This window comes from Bidens hawaiensis, unplaced genomic scaffold (assembly GCF_021521415.1).
Source record: "Bidens hawaiensis isolate Kalapana, Puna unplaced genomic scaffold, B.hawaiensis_p1.1 tig00030814_1, whole genome shotgun sequence".
Lineage (NCBI taxonomy): Eukaryota > Viridiplantae > Streptophyta > Magnoliopsida > Asterales > Asteraceae > Bidens > Bidens hawaiensis.
The window spans coordinates 169,329-191,912 of NW_027495158.1; the positions used below are offsets into that span (position 1 = coordinate 169,329).

The 22,584-nt window shown below is 35.4% G+C and overlaps 2 pseudogenes across 1 annotated transcript; one reads left to right on the forward strand and one right to left on the reverse strand.

Annotated features, from left to right (window-relative positions):
• Positions 1-2,210: 2,210 nt before the first annotated feature.
• On the forward strand, positions 2,211-3,113 carry LOC143581161 (protein RALF-like 31 pseudogene; annotated as a pseudogene).
• Positions 3,114-3,509: 396 nt separating this feature from the next.
• On the reverse strand, positions 3,510-6,003 carry LOC143581146 (adenosylhomocysteinase 1-like; annotated as a pseudogene). Its single transcript, XR_013143787.1, has 2 exons — positions 5,217-6,003; positions 3,510-4,306 (listed from the first exon to the last, which is right to left on the reverse strand). The product of XR_013143787.1 is annotated as an adenosylhomocysteinase 1-like (transcript).
• Positions 6,004-22,584: the final 16,581 nt, after the last annotated feature.

A 22,584-nucleotide genomic window follows, 5' to 3' on the forward strand; every position in this document is an offset into this window, starting at 1 on the left:
GGGTTGGCTATGATCCAGATACAATGCTTCATCGGATTATTCCGTTTGATTTGGCAACCGAAGAATTCGGACAAGTAGTGGTGGATCTTCCAGACAGTTTGGTAGGCCGCCGTAGATGCCTTGACATATTTAATTACAAGGAGTCTCTTGCTGTGCTTGACTACCAAGGAGGTGTTTGTGACATATGGATGATGTTGAAAAACAACGGTACCGCCTCCTTTACAAAAGTTCATCTCTTAAGACGGATGTGCCTCGTAGTATAGTTGGATTTAGGAAGAATGGCCAACCGATGCATGCAGTTTGTGATGAACTTAGAGTTTATGAAGCTGACCTAGAACGCATGATTGGTGTTGGGATTCGTGGTTTTGCTTTCAACATGGCCTCATACACAGAGTCCCTGCTTCTGCTTAATCACTCCGACTGAGTGAACCGTGATAGGCGAATGTCAACTTTTATCTTTTGTTTTGTGTGGTTCTTCTGTTAGCCGATTTTCTTATAATTGTTCTATGCCCTTGTAGCTATACTTAATTTACATATAATTTTATCTTTCATGATGGTATTGTTGTTTCGTTAAACTTATATAGAATGGTTGCTAGAATATCTAGCAAACACATTTGGTTACATTGCTAAAGCCATCGGACCAGCTGCTGGATTTAATTGAAGGATTGACTACTTATAGTTAGTAATGTTATTAGTGGTGGATAGTGTTATCATATTAGCTAAACGTGTTAATTAGGGTTCTTCGGAATTCTTATGTTTGATTGAATTTTGAGTTTATAACATGTTCTTAGACTCTTTGTTACAATGTCATATGAATTGTACATCTGTGGTAGTTTTGTTAGTTTGGGAGTTTTAGTGTTTGTTATTGTTCACGTAGAGGTGTGTATCGGTCGGTTTTGGACTTTAACCGAACTAAAACTGATGTTTTTGTTTTCTGGTTTTAGAAGACGGTTTGGATTTCGGATTTCGTGTAGTTATAGTTGATTTTCGGTTTAAATTTGGTTTGAAATAATTGAGCCTGAAAAGAATTGTCAAGTAATAATGTATTTGATCAGTATAACTTCATAGAACTTTTCACCTAAAAATGATGAATATGGCTCATAAATCTAATATAGTTAATAAACATTCAACAACTTTAGTTCGGTCCAGTTTTGGAGCTAGTCAAAGGCTTGTAAAACTATTATTTTGGCCTTTATATAATTACTCTCAAATACTAATTGATATGCCAACTTGATTCAATGGCTTTGATAAACTTTTCTAACTCTCTTAATCTTGATAATGTGTTTGCCCATTTGCCCAATTTCAAGTCTTCTAAGTGACAACTTAACTTTTTTTTTTGTTAACTATCATTTTTTCTAAGTGACAACGTAATTTTATTTTATTTTTGTTAATTATCACTCAATGGGTGTTGTATTAGGTTATATTGTTATATTTTTTTTTCAATGGGTTGTACGTTTTATTTCTTTTTCTTTTTTGGTTTAATATGTTAATCTCACAAAATTATTTTTTAGGTTTGGTTCTTATACTCTTAATGAATCTAATGGATACCATTCGAATTTGCGTCGACTTGTGCGTTTTTATTTTAAATATGTTAACTTGAAGGAACTATTTTTGGGTTTAATAATAAATATAGCCGATACTGACCAAATTCGCGTCGACCCGCCGCTGCAACGACCATGTTTTACTAATCGAATAAATGTTGACTCGAATCACTACTATTCTAGGTGCTTACTAATTTATGTTTAGTGTATGTACCGATATGAACATAACTAATAACAACCAAATTCGTGCCCGCCGTCGCAACGCGGCGGGCTGCCACCTAGTAAATATTAAACTTGCCTATATTCTTATAATTGTATATAAGTGCACAATTCTCCTCCTATATAGACACGATTGTCAAATATTGCCTCACATTACATCACTTAAAAAAATGTATACGTATACAAAAAGTTAGATATGTTGCCTTGCTCTATTTAAGACTCATTTATATTGGCCAAGCAATCATTTTTATGAACCTTTGAGTCAAGTTTCTAAATCTGTCACTGCTTTACTAACTAGTTAGATCACGTAAAATACATTATGTCGGGTAAATGTCGGTTTCAAGAGAGTTCACATGACAGTGATTACATTATTGAAGCAGTAAGATTGTGTAACTTTTTTTGTGACCAACAAGGGTGTAATGTGTGACACATGAGTTGGGACATTTTTTAATTAATATTGTAGGTGAGATGTCATGACATTCATTCAATCACCACCTTCTCATTAATTACATCCTATCAAAAATGCACCAATTGCACAACACCTTGTCACCTTCCAACCCAATTGCCATCACTCTCCAGATGAAACCCATCATTTTTCTACTATTTTCTTCAATCTTTATGCACACCCAGATCAAAATCTCATCTGGGGTTTCAGTTTTAAACCTTAACTCACTAAAAAAATATGATCTTGATTCAGTTGAGAAGAGTGTTTGTGCAGAAGATGAGAATATGATGGAGTCTGAAAGCGGTAGGAGAGTGTTGCTGATGAGTAAAAGGTATATAAGTTATGAGACTTTAAAGAGGGATGTTGTACCTTGTGGTACACCTGGTGCTTCATATTACAATTGTAGAGAGAGTGGGGTGGCTAATCCTTACAATAGAGGTTGTCAAGTTATTACATTTTGTGCTAGAGATGCTATTAATACATGATGTTCAATGCTTGATTTTGTAATGTTTTGAGGTATAAATCCTATGAATTTTGATGTTTCATATTAGTTCTAGCAAATGTGATCTATTTTGTAGTAGTTAATGTTTACCTATTTGAATATGTAGAATGGTTATATGAAACAAAATTTTGAATTTTGATTAGGGGAGTAATTTAAAATATGTATTGGTTATTATTATTTTAGGGTGTAGTACAACATTATGTATATTGGTATACAATATGTGCAAAATAAGGCTTAATGGTTAGACACTTAAGACTGATTTGGTCTATGTAGGTTCATGGGTTTTGCTTGAGTAGCCATGCATCAAAGCCTGATTATTGGTTCAAAGAGCCGGATTCGATTTGGTACTTATGTGCATCCACAATTCCCAATTTCTTTTACTAAGGTTTAACTTAGATTTGTGTCATTCAGACGTTTCTTGTTTAAGAAAACGCCGGTTTGCTAAGACGGTTTGCAATGGGGTCCCTTGACCATCACGAGCGTGTTGATCATGGTCTTGATGCGACTTGTGAACGTGTTGATCGTCTAATGCAAAATAGCTTTTATCAATAGAACTATCCTTGTAACCACTATTTGGAAAAACGGTTAAAATGTGTGCGGGCCCCGCCCCAGACCGGTTCTACTCATAGTTTATCAATGAAACACAAGTCTATACAAAATTGGCTCAAATATCTTTTTTTCTATTAGATTATATCAATGAAACATAAAACACAGTTTAACAAAAGATTACAGCTGCAATAATATTATACACCACCTTCATACTCCACCCTTATTCAAACTCATCAATTCTCTCCAACCACCATTCCCAACTACCAACAACCAAACCAAAACCTTAAGTCTTCTTATATATGCTCAATACCTATATTGAGCCGGCTTGTACGGACCCTCGACCGGCACGTTAATGTACTCGGCTTGGTCCTTGGTCAGCTTAGTCAACTTGTCTCCAAGCTTCCCAAGATGAAGTGCAGCCACTTTCTCATCAAGATGTTTAGGCAAAACATAAACTTCCTTCTTATACTTCCCACTCGACTTCTCGTTCCACAGCTCGAGCTGCGCTATCACTTGATTAGTAAACGAGCACGACATAACAAAACTTGGGTGACCCGTGGCACAACCCAAGTTCGTGAGCCGACCCTCGGCTAACACAATGATCCCACTATTGGTTTCGGGGAACACCCACCTATCAGTTTGAGGCTTAATATTTATTCTTTTCACACCCGGGTATGTTTCCAACCCGAGCATGTCGATCTCATTGTCGAAATGTCCAATGTTGCATATGATCGCGTTGTTTTTCATTTTTTTCATGTGGTCAACCATGATTATGTCTTTGTTACCCGTTGTGGTTACAATGATGTCGGCTTCTGACAGTACGTCCTCTAAGGTTAGAACTTGGAGACCTTCCATTAGCGCTTGAAGAGCGCAAATGGGGTCGATTTCTGTGACTATGACACGCGCACCCGCTTGTTTCATGGCTGCGGCACAACCCTTGCCAACGTCACCATAACCGCAGACTACGGCAACTTTCCCGGCTATCATGACATCAGTGGCTCTCATTAATCCGTCCAGGAGTGAATGGCGGCATCCATACAAGTTGTCAAACTGTGATAATAACAAAGTGTCCATATTTTAGATGAATAAAGTTATAAACAAGTTCATAATGTCATATCTGAGTAGAGGTGTAAATGAGCCGATCCGGGCCTCAACTAGGCTCGAGCTCGGCCCCCGAGTTGTTTTCTTAACCTCGGGCTTGGATCGTTTCTTATTTATTAATTAATTTATATAATTTTTTAAATATTTTAATATATTTTGAGAAAAAACTTAAACAAGCCTAGGATCAGCTTGGGCTCATGTAGTACCTTAAACGAGCCAAAGCTTGGCTCATGGATCGTTTTCTAAGCTTGGACTCGCCTACTTATTAATTAATTCATATACATTTTTAATTATTTTTATATATTTGGAAAAATAAGCCTTAAACGAGCCTAAGCTCAGCTCGAGCTCATATAGTATCTTAAACGAGCCAAAGCTCAATTCATGATTTGTTTCCTCAAGCTTGGGCTCGGCTCGTTTATTATTTATTTATATACGCTTTTAATTATTTTTATATGCTTTGAGAAAAACCTTAAACGAGCCTAAGCTCGGCTTGAGCTCGGTTGTGCAGTGTGAAACTAATACATAGAACTCGTAATACCTAAAAGTACATAGAACTCGAGCTCGGATCGATAACTAAGCAGGTTTTTGTTTGAGGCCCGATCAGGCTCGAAAAAGCTTAGGTTAATTTCAAGCTTTTTATTAATCCAAGCTTGAACTAGCTTGCAAGCGACTCAGCTCGTTGTACCCCTAGATTTAAGCATTTATAACTAGATCTACACCTAAAAAGTTACATAATTTGGTATTGAGGATTCAAATCTTCTATTGAACAAATTTAGGATCAATCAAACATATCTAGTCAAAATTAATAAAACCAAAAAGTATCAACAATTATGTGATTAATTTGTAGTATTTGTCATACCTTGGTCTTGGTGACTGAGTCATTAACATTAATAGCAGGAAACAACAATGTACCATTAGCCTGCATCTGGTACAACCTCTTAACACCAGTGGTAGTCTCCTCAGACACACCAACCAGCCTATCTTTCATCTTATGGTACTTCTTCGGGTCATTTGCTAACCCGTCTTTAGGGTTATCAGTTGATCCAGGATCCGGCAACTTCCCATTTTTCGCAAACTCCTCCTCCGCTTTCACCCCTTCATGGATCAAAAGCGTCGCGTCACCACCATCATCAACTATCAGATCAGGTCCACCGGCAGGGCCCCAGTCCAGGGCCCTCTCGGTGCACCACCAGTATTCCTGCAACGTTTCCCCCTTCCATGCAAACACTGCCGCCGAGTCACGTGCAATGGCGGCAGCTGCATGGTCTGGAGAAAATGTTGCAGGAACACCATCGAACCTCAGCGCCCAAGGCGGTGAGGGTTTCGATGAGGACACCGGTTTGGATTGTCATGTGGAGGGATCCGGTGATCCTCGCACCCTTGAAGGGCTGCAAGGGACTGAATTCCGTCCTGCATGACATCAAACCGGGCATTTCGACTTCGGCCAACTCGAACTGGCCAACTCGAGTTCGAGTCGGCCGAAGTCGGCTAAGGACATGTCCTTGACCTTGTAATCGCGGCCGGTTGAGGTTTTCTCTACGGTGAGAGACATGGTTGATTAATATGGTTAGGCACAAATTGAATGGAGGGAGTGTTGGGGTATAAATAGGTTTAAAGGTGTGAGAATGGACGGTCAAGATTTGTTGGATTTGGATATTATGTTTTTTTATAAAATATTGGTTTGTGAGTTACGTAGAGGTAGGATATGGGGATTATTGTATCCACGTAGTCATATGCAAAAACATGTTTCTTTTCTTTTTTTCTTTCAATTACATTTTATTCAAATCTACTTTGTTGAAATTATGAAGCATACAAATTAGGGTGTAAATGAATTGAGCTAAGCATAAGCTCGTTATGAGAGCTCGAATTCAAGGTTAGTTTGATTTAAGCTTTTACTGTAAAATTTGAGTTCGGCTCGTCTGTTATTTATGAATTATTTTTTATTATGTAATATATGTTGGGAAGACCTTAAAATGAATCAGATCTCGACTTGAGCCAATGCAATACCTAGCCAAAGCTTGGCTAAGGTTTAGTTGTTTAGTGTAAAATTGATATATTAAAGTTAAAAGGAGTTAAAATCTACAAATAAACTAAGTTTGTTATGAATCGAAGAGCCTCCTTCAGCTGGAGCTCGGGCTTGATAAACATACAAGCTTTATTTGAGGCTCGAGCTTTAATACGCGTCTGTTGGTTTCAGGCATTTTATCAATCCGATCTCAAACCTCGGTTCAGTTTCATCCTTAGATATAATCTTGATTAATAAAGATATTGCGGTTTGGATTGATTTATTTAACTCGTTTAATTAAGTAGGACATGCTTGTGCTAACAAATATAAAGGTTTCGAGTTGTAGCCGATTAATATGATTTGAATAAGTATAGAGTGGTGTTCGGATTCAACGATTTAATTTGCCAACTCAACACAATTATCATTCCTGTAAAGAAGTTACTATTGTGCTTCTTTGTAACATGCAGCTTATGTACAATTATCGCATCTCCATCTTGTTGTTCATAGCTCAATAAAAAGGTTCAAAAACATGAGTGTCAATGTTAGAGTTGCAATTCGCTAGAATAGGATCAATCTCTCCCCTTCCCAATTGGTATATACATTGGCGAAGCTTGGACGAGCTTTCCCGGGAGGGCGGACTCAAAATGAATAAAAAATATCATAAACGAGGGAGGGGGGCCTCAAATTTTCAGTCGAAAAAAGGTAATTTACACTGCGTATACACATTTTCAAGTGAAAACATGTAATTTTACACTACTGTGCAAAAAAACAAGGGGGCAGGCCACCCCGAGCTCTCACTAAGCTTCGTCAATGGGTATATATATACTTTTTAGAGAGTTAGGGCCGGTGTTTTAAAAACCAAACTAATCATCACCTTAGCCGCTCTACAGATTCACTCGTTAAACTAATCATCTGGTCATAGGCGTAACACCATCTAAGAATGCATAATAGTTTTGTTTTGCCCGAGTCCCACTCCATCCACCCGAATATACTATACTTCTAATACATAATCAAGAACGGACCAACTAAATGTTTAAAATAATCGAGTCTTAGTGAATATAAAGTTATTCAAATTTAAAAAATTCTTACCCCACTTACTATTTCACCTTTTTATCTAAGGGATATTGGTTTTTAATACTCCCAACTGTCCCTCATTGGTAGACAACACCTCTAATTTGTGATTTGTCACTCGCCACTCTTAACTTTCACCATATTTTCCTGTACCACTCCCCGTCTAAATGAACATTAACGTCGTTAATGTTTTGAACTAAAAATGTTATTCAAATTAGTTGAGGGGGTGAAAAAGAAAATTAAATTGTTTAACATATACTAAATTTGCCTCAAACCAACCCTAGATCAAGCATCACCACTCCATCCTCATCTATTACCACCATCACTACACCTCTGGTTCAACACGAACCCATCTACAACATATCGATCCGAAGTAATCCTTTACTCGACGGAAAACAAGTTGCAGGTTTCCGACGAACACCATATCCATAATTTCACCGCCCACCGCCCCAAAACCGCAACCCCCACCCCCCGTCACCACCAGTGTCTCACCCAGCCACCTTCCAGGATCGTCTGTGTGCCGGAGAAACGAGTTGCAGGTTTCCGGCGAGCACCATCTTCATCATATCTTCACCGGTGCACAATCTTCATGATCTCCATCACCTTTTTACACCTCTGAACCATCTCCATTTTCTGAAAGACGAGATAGCCTGAAAACTCAAATTCGCCGGAAAAAACGAGGTTGCCGGAAAAACGAGGCGCCGGAAATGGAGGTTGTTGAGGTTGTACAATTACCACCGTCCCCGTCTTGTCGTTGTATTGGGAGTTCGTCGACGAACATGGAAGCCATACCAGATCGTCACCGGAAAACATGGCAGACCGTATTTTTCCCTCTCATTGACTTTCTCTTTATTTGATTGACAATCTCTTTCTCTCTCTGGTAGCTTATGTGTGTAAAAATAAAATTTATGCCCCCCCTCAACTAATTTGAATGACATTTTTAGTCCAAAACATTAATGAGGTTAGTGTTCTTTTAGACGGAGAGGTGGTATAAGAAAATACGGTGAAAGTTGGGAGTGGTGTGCGACAAATCAAAAGTAATGAGTGTTATTTACCAATGAGAAAAAGTTGAGAGTATTAAAAACCAATAACTCTGTTTATCTAATTGCAAAATTCAAATACAATGACTGACTTTAAAGGGCCCACACTCACAAAAGAGTCCACCTGCATTGACCTAAATTGTTCACTTGTTGCCACTATATTAGTATGTTATAGAATGAGCGGTTAAAATGTCCATAAATCTAAGCTAAGAGTTTTGATGAAACTCATACAACTTTTTCGCGTTCTTGTTAACTGGATTGGACTGAATTATAAAACTCCAACCCAAATCGTTCTTTCCTTACGTTTTCAATTATTAACCAAAAAACTGAACTAACCGAATTTCAAAACTGAATAACCAAACTGCTTCTAATTAAAGCAAGTCGGTTTTTAAAGATAGATGACATTATTTACCCTTTTACGAACAAAAACTCTTACCAAGTCAAAACACTATGACCTTAATCGTACAACAAGCATTTGGACTATGCTTACATGCCCTTTTTGTAAGCTGAAATACCATATGACATCTTGGGAAATCATCATTTTAGTCACCAACATACATGCATATTTTTGCAAACTAGAAACTAGAATGGTGACACGAGTTACACACACAATGTTGCATTCGGTTTGGTTCATATATCACATCAATCATATGATTGTCAATTGCATCATCATGCCCAATCCTCTCTAAACACGAAAAATACTAATAAGCAAGAACATTGTACGTTATGTCGTTATAGAAGTAAATTATTCTTGATAAGTTTGCGTGAAAAAGTCGTAGTTCATTTGATTATCATCTTCATGTGATGTAAACTGGAGGTGATCATCATGGAAACAGTCAAAAATTTTAAGGGCTTTGTGCTGAAATTCATGTGTTCTTAATTCTTATTATGACTTAATTTATATAATTAGTTAATGGCTTAGAATTCTATTTTCTGAAAACTTATGCCATTCTCAGTCTCTGACATGAAGTCTTTTCACTCTATGAATCAATTATGTTAATTGTTAAGTTCCAATAATTAACCTTTTAAGAATGATTACAACAACAACAACAACAACGTACATGGGATTTTCTTGCATGCATTTTCCCACTTCCTTTTAGCTAATTTTTTTGACCCTTATGAGTTCAAGTCACCGATTCATAAGTAACTAGACTTTGGTTAATGTGTTTGAATGAAGGAGCTTGTATTCAGACTATGGGTACTTTTCAACCCCTCTTTTATATTGCAATTTGAAAATAAACATATTGTGTGGCTTAATTAATAACATGGCCGCCTCTAAATCTTCTATTGCTGAGAAACTAAAAGAGAAGAATGAAATAGAAGCGATATATCCGTTTCGAATGCATCCCTCCTTTGGTTACTGACTCCGGACAGTCCCGTGTAATCATAAACCATGCACGAGCATATTATTAAGCATGAGAAACTTTTCGCTTCATCGTTGTGGTTATTTTCTTATAATGTGGCCGGTTAATCGATCCGTGCCTTAAACGGCTATGAAGTTATGATATCAATGAAATTTCTATGAATTCTGTGAGATATATATAGTGCTCCATTATGCTACGAGTACATGCAGTCTTAGCATTGGGTTTGGTCTTAGAACTCTCTAGCTTCTTGTTAGTCGATCGTCTCTATTTGATAGTATCCTGATCATGTTGGAAAAAATATACGAATGGACAGGCGAAGGTTTCTAAAGATAAAAGAGGTATGAGAGAAAACTGTCAAAAGAGAAGAGTTGAAACCAATTTTATTACTACTCGTAATCAATAAACCAATCATAGAACACAATTACTTCGTCTCACTCGTCCACACAGATAATCACTATGATAATCTGAATACATAACACTCAAGATCTAACCAAACCTTAGATCTATCAACAACTCGTCTAACCACCTTTTTAGAGGGAAGCGTTCTGTGTTCTCAATAATAATAAAACTCTTTATTATATAGCAGCAATAAAAATATCTTAACGTTTTGAGACTTACAACAACTACAAGCCCACTTTAGTCTTGAGCCCAATCAGTAACTAAGCCCAGCAGCCCACTTCAGTTTTGACTCCAGCTCATTGCATAAAAAAAACTCAAGCCAATAAAACATTGAATTGTATTAGTATATTATTATTTTCAACAAGAAAAATAAAAAATAAAAAAAAATAGAAAGAAAAAACAAAATGGATTAAATGGATCGAATAATATATGAGTTCAAAAAGTAAATAACAAAGACACTAAACTCAAAATATAAACCCTTCTTCAGTTGGAAAATCCACTAGTTGCGGTTGCCGATCATCGTGAATTCGGTCGGTATTTATTAGGTCTGTGACGGTCAGGGACTGGCCTACATTATAGGTTAGGTCGCGGGTTCACCGGGACCCGCTAGGTTGTAAAACTTTAATGAAAAACTTCTATATAAAAATTTAGCGTGAAGTAACGTATAGAATACAAATTGTTGTTAGCAACCTTTTTTTCTTCTTACGTCGCAACAAATTTTAGATTATATTACATGCTTCTTATGCTATGAAATGGATTATTGCTAGTTTATTGTGATTTAAATATTATAAATAATTTACAATAAACGAGTCCAGACTCAAGGAGGATAACAGAAAATACAGTTTTCATCGGGTAAAATATAAGAGAGAAATAGAAGGGGTTAAATGATAAATTTAGAGTTCGTTTTGCTTTTGAATATGTATTGTAATCAGATGTCTTTGTAATCGGGTGTGTATACACTTTGATGTGTTTGTTCAAGACTAGTATGTATATATATATATATTTTGTCACTCAAGTTCTTTTATGGTTTCTAATAAAAATTGGTCGTTCAAATAAATAAATAAATAAATGTGTACACGTTTGGTGGAGTTTTAGAAAAGAATACATTCATACATACATACATACATACATTTGCATTTGTCTCTTCCACTGCGAATTATCTGGTGTTTTCAGACCCCTCCTAAAAAAAGCATACATACGAATATACATTTGTCTCTTCTCGTTAACCAATCAGCTTCACTGGATCATGCTCGCCACCTGCACTGTTTTCAGACACCTCACTGGGTCATACATATACATGCATACATACATTTGTATGTATAAATAGTGAATCTGAATTGTTACGTTAATGGAATGATTTAAACAGTGTCACGTTTTTAGACGAAGAAATGTTGTCAAGTTGTGAGTAGGTTTTAATTTAAAACAAAGTCTTGTCTAATAGTAAAGTATATACATTGTTTTCCTATTTTACATATAGTTATCTTCATTTTATTTTTATTACTATAATAGTAATATATTACAACATTTTACAATAATAAATAATATCTTCATATAAATGTTGTGTGATATTTATATAAATGGAATGCCCGAAAACACGAAGGTTTTTAGAAGCGAAACTATTTGCGGGAAGAAGATCTTGGACAACATTAAAATCAGCTTGTTCTCGTGGCTCAAACACCTTGCTAAGATGGCTATTGTTGAATGGTCTAGTTGGTGGTCTTTTGATTGGTCTTAGTTGCTAAAAGTCGGTATTTTGTTTGTTTCTTTTGCTGATTGTTTTTAGTGCACGGTACATTGTTATGAGTTATGGGCTTAGCTACTTGCTAATGCCTTTTTAATATTACTGCTTTTCAAAAAAGTATATATATATATATAAAAAAATGTTGTGTAAGTATATATTTCACAGCAAATTGGAAACGAACATGTCCTACGTTGTGTTGGACATTTAATTTCATTTATCTTAAATTTTATCGTCAGTTAATATTGAGATATGAGTTTCACGTTTTATTATGAAAGGAAAAAGAAAAACTGAAGTTAACCTAAATTCACCAACTTTTTTGAAAAACGATACCTAATACTTGAAAGATAACCAGCAAACCTGTATACACAAAGATTTGAACCCACAACAATTTATTTGATTGGAGACTACACCAATTAAAACATGCAGACATAAAGTTACTAACTACTTTGACGCAACAAAAAATGTTTTACTTAAATATCAAAAGAACTTGGTCGGAACCTGTTCAGTTTATTACGGGATGTGAAGCTGGCACTTGGTATATAGCTTGCGATACAAAATGACATTGTGTTATAGTATTATGAATACAACTTAGCTTTCAACTAAACTTATATATTTTATTGGGACTACACCAGCCTCTGTTTTAACAGCTTTAATAAAAATTTGTATGTGATATAAATTAAATAAACATGTCATAACTTTGTATATTAACCATTAAAAATGAATCAATAACTAAAAATATAAATAATAACAAAAGGAAAACAAATGTTATTAAGAAAATTTAAAACCATGAATGTTTTTGAGGGGGTAAATTGCAAAGTAATCAAAGTTTAAAGAACAAAAATATTTTGAATCAAAGATAAAATAGTTTAAAACATTAGGAGGTTTACTTGAAACATTATTAAACCGAAAGGATTGAAATTGCAAAGACCTTACTATAATAGGTTTGGCTTTATATATAATATAATTGTTATTAACAACTTTTTTTTTCTTCTTACGTCGCAGCAAGTCTTGGATTATATTATGTGCTTTGAAATGGATTATTACTAGTTTATTGTGATTTATATTCTAAATAATTTACACATTTATGCGGACTTAGATTGTCACTTTAATACCTTTGAGTTTGAACTGGTTAAACAGAAAAGGAAAAAAGATAACTACGTTTATATGAAAATTATAGAAATAGTTGTATTTAAAGTAAAAAGATATTTATCCCAAAGATACGACTTTATATCACCTTTTCTAAATAATTAACGTGAGTTTTTAGACGTTATGTTTCACAGTTTCAGTATGCAATGCATAGCCGAGCCGTCACTACCTTATACTGCTATTTATACAATTAGTGTGAAGTATTTATTCATTTTGTTTTAACTTTTAGATCCAACACGTACTGTTTTACATAATTATCTTGATAACATAATTATTTCAAGTTTATAAGGTAGTTATTTAAGTTTAAGTTATTAATTAAGTCTCTGATTATCCATACATCATTTGACTTAATTATCCACACACCCTTTGGTTCCATATGATCGTATGGCTTGTGTACGATCGTATAAGATTGCAGAATTTGTGGAAAATTCCATACGTACATTTGTCTCTTCTCCTTAGCCAACCAACTTCACTAGGTCAACACACTGTTTTCATGCACTTCTTGAGGTGACCGTTTTTTTTTTTTAATTTATTTTATTTTTCGCTTTCTTGAAGCTTGAGGTCAAAGGAAAGGCAAGGTCGGCTTTTAAAATACATGCTATCATAATTTCTGTTTTAGTGATTGAAAGGATCTGATTCAGAAAGGGTAACAGGTATTGTAGGATTGTCAATGGAATGGTTTAAACAGTGTCACGTGTTTAGTCGAATAAAAGTAGTCAAGGTGTGACTTATGAGTAGGTTTAAAAAAACAAAGTCTTGTCTAATCAGTAATCACGTCTCTTGCATTATTATATACATTGTTTTTCTGAATTTACAGATTGTTTTCTCTACCTTTTCTTCTTAGTACTATAATAGTAAATTATTACACCATTTTACAACAATAAGTAATATCTTTACAAATGTTGTTTAATATTAGGTATATATCGTTATAACAAAAGATACATAATTTCAATAAGTACACATAATCTAGTAAGATTTAATATCATTTATATCATACTTTATCGACAATTAATACTTAGATATGAGTTAAATTTTAAAAGGAATTAAAAAGAAATTTTGAACTTAACAACCAAGATTGACCAAACCTAGCTATTACTTGAAAGATAACCACCAAACCGGCCGGGATACACAAACATTTTAACCCAGAATAATTTATTTGATTAGAGAGTACACCAATTAAACAACTACACATAAAAATATAAAATCACTAACTACTTTGGTTTTTTCCCATAACATAATACTTATGTAGACTCTTGTGCTTACATTCTTTAGGGAGCTCCTTTGTAACTCCTTTAGAGTGAAAATACGTGATTTTCAAAAGAAACCCACATTTTCATGAGATACCTTCAACAAATATCAAATATCGTATGAATTTGACATAAATTCAATGAAACATATTTGTAGGCATAAGACCTTTGTCGATACATTGAAGTCTCCAGGATGTGCACACTCCATACGATATGTGCCAAAAGACACATAACCACGGCAAATTCCTATACTTTCAGCTTTCAAGAGATCGTCAACCTTAATTAAGTGTATGGTGGGTCACGTCCATACGTATACGTTAGCTTGCGGTGCATATCAATTAGTTAATTATCCATCCCCGTCCACGACCAACAATCCCACAATAATATCTGCTTATCACTACCACCACCTTAATTTGTAACTCCTTCACGTTGTAACAAACTTTAGTTAAAAACCTAAAGATAAAAATGGCTACTTGTGAATGTTATCTCATCCTATGAGAAACCTTAACCACAACTAGCTATTCCAAATTGTCTGAACTTTGTTATCCCGACCCAAACAAGCTAGTGAGGTCGTGTAAAATTTATTCAAAAAGTATTGTTCATAGCAAGCTTAGCTTTGTCTTTTAATATATTATATCGTGTAATATCTACCAAAAAGAAATTTAATTATAACTATAACAAGTTATGTTACAACACATTATTATTATTATTACATGTCATCGAAATGTTGTTACTTGAAAGGAAACAAGATAAGGCTAGAGAGGATCCATTTATCTATTACAATATAATATAATAATGTATTGAAAAATAGTGTAAAAATCAACACCAGACCACTATATAAATATCTTAGGGCTTAGTTGGCAAAACCACACTCCTCTAATTTCTCGTCACCATACTCTACTCTAATCAATGGCATGTCACCGCCTTCTCCAGCTGGAAAAACACCAGCAGCAGCTACTGTGAGTGGGAAGGAATCTCATGTGACGGCTTGAGATTCGTAACCGTTATCAACCTAACTAGATCTGAATCACTCACCGGAACCCTACCTTCCGACCTAAACAGCCTCTCTCACCTCACAACCCTAGCCGTTCAACGCAAATCACTCTCCGGTAACCTACCTACTCTAGCAAACCTCACTCACCTGGTCCGAGTGTTACTTGACGGTAACAATTTCACTTCAGTTCCTTCCGATATTTTTCACAATGTCAAAACGCTCCAGCAGTTCAATATTTCTGATAATCCACATTTGTCACCGTGGACACTCCCCAACGATCTCTCTCAGTGCTTAAATCTTCAATCATTTGAAGCTAGCAATGTTAACCTCATCGGTTCAATTCCGGCTTCACTTACCAAACTGATGGAACTTCAACTGTTTGACGTTTCATACAATCACCTTTCTGGCCGCATACCCCATTTCCCCCATCATGTCAAGTTTCTACATCAAGGTAATCGGTTGTTGGCTGTGGCTAGTAAATCTTCAATGAATATATTGGCGATTGTTAGTATTTGTGTTGGTGCGCTTTTTGTTTGCTTGGTAGGGTTGTATTTGTGCCACATGCGGTATGTTCATGTTAATTCTAATCCAGTACCCAATACTGAAATGGGACCGGTGGCTCAAAATCTAGAAGCGAATGAGAATCCAGACGCGGGAGAGGTACTAATGGCTCAAAATCAAGAGGTACTAATGGCTCAAAATCCAGAAACGGGAGCTCCAGAAATCATTGACATAGAGGGTTATGATGTCGGAAATGTGAAGTTTCCATTTCTATTTCTTCAACAGGCCACTGGGAATTTTAGTGAGAGTAATATTTTGGGACATGGTGCCTCTGGGGTCACATATAGAGGGGAACTTGAAGATAGAAGCATCGCGGTGAAAAGAATGAAACTCGGTGTGAAAGGAGGTCAAACCAAAATTAAGCATAGACATATTGTGCATTTTCTTGGTCACTGTGTCACTAAAAGTGTAGGTGAGATACTATTAGTGTATGAATATATGTCTCAAGGGACATTGAGTCAGCATTTATTTGAATGGAAAAAGCATGAAGGTTGGCAACCTCTTAGCTGGGCCCAAAGGCTTACAATTTCTCTAGATATTGCCAAGGGAATCGAATATTTACATACTTTCGCGATTCGCGAGTTCGCTCATGGGAACTTAAGTTCTTCTAATGTTTTTCTTGGTGATGATATGAGAGCTAAGATCGCTGATTTTGGTCTGATTTCAAAAACAAGCTATGGAGAGAAGTCGGCTGAGTCAAAATTTGCAAGGTCTTCTGGTTATTTAGCACCAGAATTTGATGGTAAGAACTAACTCCCTTAAACATTTATTTTTGTCATGAAATTACATTTATAGTTATTAGAAGCGTGGAAGTTTCTATCGGTCCAATTTGACCCGCCCACCTGTCTGACCAATCTGAGATTTTATTATCTTGTTATAAAATTTAAACAACTAATAGAAATATAAACATATCATTTTTTAGTTATATATGGTTAAAATTAATTGGTGAGGTCAATTGTCCTACACAGTTACATTTTAATAAAACAATAAAGACTTTATATACAACAGAAAGCTGCAACTTGGCAATTAAAGATCATGTGTTAATTAGTAAAACATTAGAACCATTTAAATGTACAATCCTGAAAAGTTAACAAATAAATAAATATATTTTGATGGAAATGATATTAAATGAACTTAATGTAATTCAACCACTGTTTATAATGAGTTAATCCATACAATGCCTTATTTTATATATCAGCATAAAATCGTAGTATGTTAGCAATAGTTGCAACTAGAAGAATTAAAAGTGTAAAAGTAGTTTAGTGGGATTTATAGTGTCAATTCGTGTAAACGTTTGTAAGAGAACTAGTTAGTTAGTTGGCTAGTTAGTTGTATATGTACACAATCGAGATAACAGAATGAACTGCTCCGATTGACGGCTTCTTTGATTCTCCTTTAATTTTGTAACTCGGGTTGGAGTTGAAAGAAGTTTTATTTTTTCTTTTTTTCAAAAAAGAGTATTTATTAAAGTTATATTTAATTAAAGAAGCTTCATTAAAGCTAAATGAATAAAGAACTTTTTTTCAATTTTTTTGACCCGATTACATGTTGACCAATTGTTTATCTACTAAATCAACAAGTTACTTACCTTTTCTAATTTTGTCATGACAGGTACAGAGAAAGCGACAAAAGAGATGGACGTGTATGCATTTGGGATCATATTGATGGAGCTAATCAGTGGGCGACAAGCACTGGACGAAACTATCTTTGATGATAGTAGTCTCCTGGTTAACCGGTTTGCAATTACCCCAAACACAACCGCAGCTGACTTACCCGGTTGTGTAGATGAATATCTTCGTCCCATGTGTGCTGAAGAGAAAACAATAGCTGAGATCACCAAAGTTGCTCGTCTGGCACGGGCTTGCACTGCAGCTAATCCGTCTGAAAGACCCAACATCAGATATGCAATGACTAGTTTGCTCAAAATTGTAGACGCATGGGAAAAACCTCTTGAATATAAGGAAGAGTCTTATGTTGAGCCGGACTTGGCCCCACTTACAAAAGCTTTTAGAAAGATGGTAGTGGGCGCGGGCGGTGAGGGTTCTTCTTCTATGAGTCAACCTTCTGGAAGTATTTGATTCATGTTATATGATGTTAGGGCTTGGGCTATGAAAAGTCTGTTTGTTCTAGTATGTTTAATAGGTAGAAGTATTTTGTTAAACATTTGATGGTGATGACTTTAATGGTGATGAAAATTTGATTTCCTATGGAAAAATTTGATGGATCAGTTTATTAATTTTTAGTATTTTCGGGAAATAAAAAAGTGTAATTGATGGTGCTAGTTTAATCTTTCTGTAATTGATGCAATGCTTGATTAAAAGCTATGTTATCAAGACCCGCAATGCATGCGCATTAGTTAGTGTCTTAGTTGTAGATTGATAAAATGAGCTTTTAAGACATCCAGGCTGCAAATTTGTTTTTACAAAACGATTGATTTAAATATGCTAAAAATGGTACACACCTTAGGCATAGCAGTTCTGTTTTAAGCCATCAATGTCCTTTCTATTGTGTGTAATCAAAGTGATGGTCACTCAAATTTATATCATATTACTTACTGCACTCATCCAAGGCCAAGCAATTGTTTTGTTTGCAAATACTACATTACCATTATTACAAAATTGTTATTCCACATTTCATATAAAAGAAATCCAACCACCTACATTATTATAAGTTAATTTTTTTGTTTGTTGTTTAAATACTATAAAAGCAAGGACAATATTTTCAACATTGCAATGCATCTTTTATAGGATAAAGAGGAGTCATATTAGATCGTATATAGTGGTAAAGCCTCACTATTGCACGTTTTGCGACACGTGTCGTTCTGATCCGCAATGGGTTCCGACGTTGGTCGGGGTGTGGCAGGCCATTAGGCGTGATGACCAAGTAACATGCTAAGTGTCTCACACGTGCTTATATGTTTACCCTAGTTGTATCATTGATTGTTCGTAGCTTTAGTATTAATTATTTGTTTATTTAATATTATTCGTGTACACTAAAAGCCACACACCATTCCAATGTTATGCATTCTCTTCAAAATTTATTTTCAAAATCTTAGTCGTAATTTAATTTGGGAAATTTCTTAAAAATTGTTGCGTATTCAATTTTTATTCCCCCTCCTTGAGGTTGATTCATGTGACGGGTATGTAGTAACTAGAAGGTGACACACTTGCAATCCAGACCCTTGACACCAAGGCTTGCAGGCCTAAAGCAATGCAATGCATAAAAATCTCAATCAACCTTGAGATCCGGTTGCTTTTCAGGTGGTGTTCGATGAGGGTAGTGGAACCTATTAGGCCAAAGCATACCACACCAAACATTACATGAATCTACAATCCTCAATGCGTCAGTGTAATCATTTTAATGGTTAATTATCTTCCTCGTTTATAACTGAATTCACGATGATTTGTAGCTAAACATGGTTTTCTAATTTTTATTTTTAGTTGAATGAATGGGTGGAGTATGAAAATTCAGGGTGGTTCTTGAAATACTTCAACTGTTCACTTCAACACCCTCATCTCATTTTTTTTATGAATTGTTTTGTTGAAAGTTCATAGTGATTCATGGATGATCCAACACCTAAATTTTGATTTTATTTTTAAATATCACTTGTTTTGTTGGATAAACACAGTGATTCATGAAATTTCAACCTCCTTACTTTCATTTATTTACATGTTGGTTGAAGCATGAAATTCATAGTGATTAATGGATGTTACGATTTCAAGATAAAACCTCAATAATAAAATTATTGAAGCATCATTTTTATTTAAAAATGTCTTAAATCCTCAATTACAACCTCAATTAATGACTAAACTTGATTGTTATGATTGATTTATTTAACCTCATGATTTTTCCTTCTCATAAAAATCATATATTTAATCCCTATAAAATGTTTTCCAGTCATTATGTTCATGCTGTTAGAAACAAGAAGAAGATAGCTTCCTACTTCGCCAAAGAGATGGCTACATGGTTATGTATTTATTTTTATTCTTTAGTGATTGGGTCACCACATCCTCATCTAGTATGTATACATTACCCCGGTAAGCTGACTTTATGCTAGACCGAAAGGGTCCACATCTAGTTTATTTGGTCATTGTTGTATATATCATTAATGTTGAAATTATTCATATTCAAATTAGAATTGTTTTGCTTTACATTATAATTAGGTTTGCGCCCCCCACGTTGCGGGGTGTGGGGAAACTTTGTTTGATTGGTAGGTGTTATGAACTTGCTACTACAAACTTGATGAGCTTTATTAAATACCTCCAGCTCCAGTTGTTGTGTTATACATGCTTTTGCATATATAAGACGACATCTTACACTCAACGAAGAATGTAGCAGCTAATCACCTTCAAACGTAACCAAAAGCACATCATATTTGTTTCGATCACATAACATCCGAAACTGTGGCAGTTAGACCCAACAGTCCCGAAACCTGAAGTGTGATAATTAGAAGGTCCACTTTAGGTTATCAAAACTCCACGGTCAACTGCTCAAGTTGTTGCAGGTGAGTTGCTCGCCTTTCGGCTTTAACTTTATTCATAAAAACAACTTTAAAACTGTCAAACAAATACTAGATTGGATCAGGGCTGGAAGTATTTTAGGATCTATGTAATCTCCTTGTGGTTTATACCGACCATCTATGCCATTTATTCGTTGAAGCAAACCCAATCAATTGTATCGGTTGTCGGTGATGTATTCACGCAGTAGCTGCTGCAAAGGAGTTATAATTATTAATATAAACATATGTTGGTTGTATGTTGCAACAATATGATGCTTACATGCACTTGAATATGGTTTGTCAGCTAAAAGGAAGACCATCATGTGAATGCTCAAATATTACTCTGCAATTTTGATATAGTCAGAAAATATGTTCATATATTTGTTGGTGTGATTTTACCCCAAAACGGAGTATTATCAGTTAACTAGTGCATGACCTAAAAATAAGTAATATTTTTGTTAAATTGTAGGATTAGATAGTTCTAAAAAACAAACATTGAAACTAAAATTATGATCATTAATCAATTTGTCTGTGCTTTTTGTAGTTTAGAATAAGCAATATTTGTGAACAAGTTAAGTAATTAGATAAATGGCACAAATACCCGATTTCAAAATGAACAGAGATTAGCTGTAGAAGGAGGTATATTGACTTTAAAAAGAACCCTAGGTACCTGCAAAACAATAATTAAACGATTGAAAATCAAAACCTTAATCAGAGGTAGGCTATCTCACAAATCAAATGCAGCGGCCATACCTTTGTACATGAGAACAGAGAAGGACGCCAAGGAAGTTGAACAACGACGGATGACTTCTGGTGACCGACAAGTGAGTGGTATACAACTTAACTGCCATTGGAGGGAGTAGTGGTGATCGTGTGAGTGGTATACAATATTAATTGTAGAATGTACAAGTTGTTATGCAACACAATCTTTACAATTGTTATATATTTAAACTTGTGTATTGCTCACTCAACTTTATGTTAATCAACCTTTATTTTTACACTTGTTACAGGATACGTTAGTTGAAGATTTGAATTACGACAGGATTTTAGTTTAGCTTTAGGTTATTCAATCGAAAGATATATTGGGTGAATTTTATTTTGAATGACACATGTACTTAAATAAATGTAATTCAATAAACAATTATTGCCACTTTAAATAGTGTTGAGTCACTGTCCAATCAATACGTTATACCTCGATATATTCCGTTGTTGGTCGTGGTGTGATACAAGATAGCATAACAGACTTGCAAGGTTGATAAATGTAGGTACCAGAATCAGTTTTCCGACAAATGATGGTGGCGGCTGGTGGTGTTGGATCAGAAGTGGGGATGATGATTTAATGTTGAATATGAAGTGGCCATGAATGTTGGCGGAGATCGCGTTTTTGGCGAGAGTGGCCGGAGATCGCTTTTCCGGTGGGCAATTTTCCAGTCACATGTGGTTAAGAAGATGGCGGCACACAGGTTGCACTAGGGTTTTGGTGTTTGGTGGTCATTTGTTAAAGGAAGGAAGACTGCGGATGGTGGGGCTCCGGTGGCCAGAATTCGTTTTTACGACGGCCGGTAACCGGATCATCTTTTCCGGCGGTCACAAGGATGTGGCGGCCGGAAGTTACTTGGACATCATGATGTTTATGTTCATGTGCCCTAGTTTGAAATTTGAATGCTATAAAGATGTGGGCTTTGGCTTGGGCTGCATGATTATAATACATGATATGGCCCAAAGTCTGATGGACCTTCTAGTTATTTTAGTTTGGGCTGAGTGTATGTGGGCCAGATCATATTTGGGCTGCATGTTATTGGTGTTATTTGGGTTGACCAATTGAAGAAAGTCAAATGCGTTAGAGGTTTCATCATTGTTGGACCATGTTCAAAGCATGTTATTTCTATGTTATTTTCGAGGCGTTCGAGAAGTTGAGAAACTTTGAACAAATAGGATACGAATTTGGACTTAAAAAGGAAATAACAAGCTTTGTTCATTTGATCGTTGTCCTCGGTGGATCATAACTTTAGGGGGTTATTGAAAAGGCTTCAGCTTAATCGGGTTGATTCGTGAAGATGCGAGACACGGTTCGACGATGTTTTGATATCACAAGCCAATGGGGTGATTGTAAGGCTAAAAAGTGTGACTTGCGATATCAAATTACGAAACCCGTTATATA